Source organism: Nicotiana attenuata, unplaced genomic scaffold (genome assembly GCF_001879085.1).
Source record: "Nicotiana attenuata strain UT unplaced genomic scaffold, NIATTr2, whole genome shotgun sequence".
In the NCBI taxonomy this organism is placed as follows: domain Eukaryota; kingdom Viridiplantae; phylum Streptophyta; class Magnoliopsida; order Solanales; family Solanaceae; genus Nicotiana; species Nicotiana attenuata.
In genome coordinates this window covers 18101-21702 of record NW_017670470.1, presented here as the reverse complement: position 1 = coordinate 21702, position 3602 = coordinate 18101, and the positions used below count along the sequence as shown (strand labels likewise).

Sequence of the window (3602 nt, the reverse complement as noted above, 5' to 3'; positions counted from 1 at the left end):
TCTTATGATATGCAACTGAAACAAGTTCTTGCTAATGGTAAAAAAGGGGGGTTGAACGTGGGGGCTGTTCTTATTTTACCGGAGGGGTTTGAATTAGCTCCTCCCGATCGTATCTCTCAAAAGAACCAAATTCTTGTTAGCGATTATTTATGATCAAAAAAATGAAATTATGAAAACTCCTTTGTCTTATTTAGACCCTTCTGAAAAATCTACATTACATACTCTTTTTCTACGAGATGCTGGGAATCCCGTTGAGTTCTTACGCTTTCATGTTGGCAACTCAATTCATTCGATTACTACAGGGATGAACCCAATCCGGAATATGAACCATAAAAGAAAATACCTATTAAACCGATTACAAGAATACCAGTTACAGTACCTATTATCCAAAGAGGAATCCTTCCAGTAGTATCGGCCATTTACCCCACTTCCCTCCAGATTTCATCAAGTGGTCATGCTAGAGACATAAACAGTCATGGATAATGAAATTATGAGATCCTTCCGAATGAGCTAAGAGAATCTTATTTATTCTCTTTCGTTTTGTTAATTGAAGAAATAATTGGAAAAGAAAAAAGCAAGTACAAAAATGAGTAATAACCCCCAGTAGAGACTGGTACGATTCAATTCAACATTTTGTTCGTTCGGGTTTGATTGTGTCATAGCTCTATAATTCGGATGTTGTTTATCGTTGGATGAACTGCTGATATTGATCCAAAAAAAAGACGGTAGGTACAGCTAGGCCGTGAACAGCTAACCATCGTACTATAAAAATTGGATAGGTTCGATTTATAGTCATTAGGGCCTCCTAAAACGATCTACTAAATTCATCGAGTTGTTCCAAAGGATCAAAACGGCCAGTTATTAATGGAATTCCTTGTCGGCTCTCTGTAAAATACTCGTTTGGCCGAGGGCTTCCAAACATATCGTAAGCTAAACCGGTACTGATAAATAAGCAACCCGCAATGGATAGGGAAGGTATAGTAATGCTATGAATGACCCAGTATCGAATACTGGTAATAATATCAGCAAACGAACGTTCTCCTGTGCTTCCAGACATGCTGAGCTCCATATATTCTTGTACAGTCAAAGAGGATCGATTTCGTAAAAGATGACATCAGTAAATGACAATTCACTAAAATTGCATCTTTGTGAGATCGTCAATATTGTACCGAGGGCGTCTTGAGAGTATACCGAACCAGTATAGCTATCCTTCTTCTGACACAGCAAGGCAATTTGAATTAGTATCAAAAGTAAGTACTAAATAATTTCTTTTTTCCTTACTTGTTGATGTAAAATCATCTTCCATTCAATAGAAAATTCTTTCAATTCAACGAAAAAGATTCTCATATTCCCACAATTTAAGTAGATGCGAGATATAGAAATTTTCCTTTCGTAGTTGTGGAAGCAATTTTGTTGTTGGAATCCTTTTTTTTAAAGAAGAAGTTAATGGTCGAGTAACAAATAAGAGTAGTAGATCATATTCGATGAAGAAAAAATAAAAAAAGAATAATTGGAATCCATAGTTGTGGATCTCGATCCAAAGGTTCTTTCTTGATCTAGCTACAAGGATGGGGCAGTATGGAAAGAAAAAATGTGGAACCTAATAGATACTAGTGTGACAAAAAAAAAAATGATTTTTTCAAGTGATTGTGTGATAACTTTTTCTTCTTCTCAATCATTCAAGATATTATGTGAATTAATATATTACTGAATCTAATGAGTTAAACTTAAATTTAAGTAAAAAGAAAAAGTTTTTCTAGTTTGATAAGGTAACTGTTCGCTTTAAAATCTAAAATAGATTCGATACAATTCAACAGAATCTAAGAAATGATCAAAATAGAAATGATTTTCGAATTTGATTCTATAAAAATTCAAGTTTCATTTTTGAATGAAGTTAGACGATACAACTCTTATTAGTTTAATAGTTTACCCAAGAGTTACTCAATGAATCGGTTGATTGGAATTGCGGGATGGATAGATGTTACAGATGATGAATCAATTTCTTTTATATGTCTGTCACTTTATCTTTGTTAGTGCTGTCTGCCTATAATGATAGATGAATCAAAAACTTTTCATTCAACTTCTTCTTTCAATTGAAATTGAGATTTTTGCCTATCCTCCTATTTTGCAAAAATGGAAACTTAGGTAAGTGCTTTCTAAACATATGTATAAAAAGAACATCTTTCATTTAATTTAGCCCTTTCATGCTTACTATAACTAGTTATTTCGGTTTTCTATTAGCTTAACTATAACCTCAGCTCTATTTATTGGTCTGAGCAAGATACGACTTATTTAAACTGAATATTAAAAATGAACAATTCATAAAAAAATCTTTCTGTGGGATTACGTGTATTCTATATTTACTTACGTTACCAATTGTAAATTCTTGGTCATTGTCATTGAGATTCATGTCAATTCGGATTAATATTTAGGTATAGATATTACCTCTTTTTTTTTCTCCTTTCAAACAAAGAAAAATGATTGAAGTTTTTCTATTTGGAATCGTCTTAGGTCTAATTCCTATTACTTTGGCTGGATTATTCCTAACTGCATATTTACAGTACAGGCGTGATGATCAGTTGGACCTTTGATTAATTAACATCTCTTTTTTTTGATTGACCTCCTCCTTTCTTTAATTCACAGGCACATGAGGTCAAATTCCGACTTTTGTGAAAGTTACTGAATGAATCTATTTCATTCTAATTCGATCTAAGAAGAAAACAATCACGCTCTGTAGGATTTGAACCTATGACATCGGGTTTTGGAGACCCACATTCTACCAAACTGAACTAAGAGCGCTTTCTTATCACAGTAGATACGACTGTAAAGAAAAAGGATTCTTTTTGTACCCCCAATACATCTTGCATGCATATAGTCTCATAAAATGAAAATCTGTATGTCCAATTTGAATCGATCTCAATGGATCCCTCGTTACTGCCCAGAGGAGAAGAATAGGTAGGGATGACAGGATTTGAACCCGTGAAATTTTTTACCCAAAACAAAGGCGCTACCAAACTGCGCTACATCCCTTTCAATTGGTCTACAACAGTGTCATTGTAGAGAATCCCTGCCCACCACTCTCCCTGTAGGTCGAGCCTCCTTTTCAGTCGCCCTCTACATCGTTATTTTTTCCATAGATATCTAATTTATCTTGCCATTTATTATTTTTTGGTCTTTATTGATTTATATACTCATCATCATCCCGCCGCTCCTACCAACGCTTACTTACAACTAAGCAAAAAAAAGGGTTCTAAATAAGAAGCCCTTTGAATAAGCGAGGCTTTCCCGATAGAAAGATTTGCATGCAACAGAGATCCCAATTCCGTGTATCCGGTTAAGCAAGCCCTGCCCGCCAGCTTCCACCTAGACAAAAAAGGTGAGAGCCTAGCGCGAAAGGTTGCTTTACTAAGTAAGATAAGGCAAGAAGCAAGGGCGTAGCAACTGCGCGAAGTTGCGCCTTAGCGCATCCGTTTTCTTGCTCGTTAGCGTTGTTTTTTGATTTTTTAAAGAAGGGGCGGAGCTTGAAGAAGCGAAGCGAGCCTAGAGTAGTAGCCTATTACGTTTTTTCAGGCCCCTTTGATATGTTATTAGTCAAGCGCTAG

The 3602-nt window shown here is 35.4% G+C and overlaps 1 non-coding gene across 1 annotated transcript; it reads right to left on the bottom strand.

Moving 5' to 3' along the window:
• Positions 1-2725: 2725 nt before the first annotated feature.
• On the bottom strand, positions 2726-2799 carry TRNAW-CCA. Its single transcript has one exon. It is a non-coding gene; the product is annotated as a tRNA-Trp (tRNA).
• Between the last annotated feature and the right edge of the window lie 803 nt (positions 2800-3602).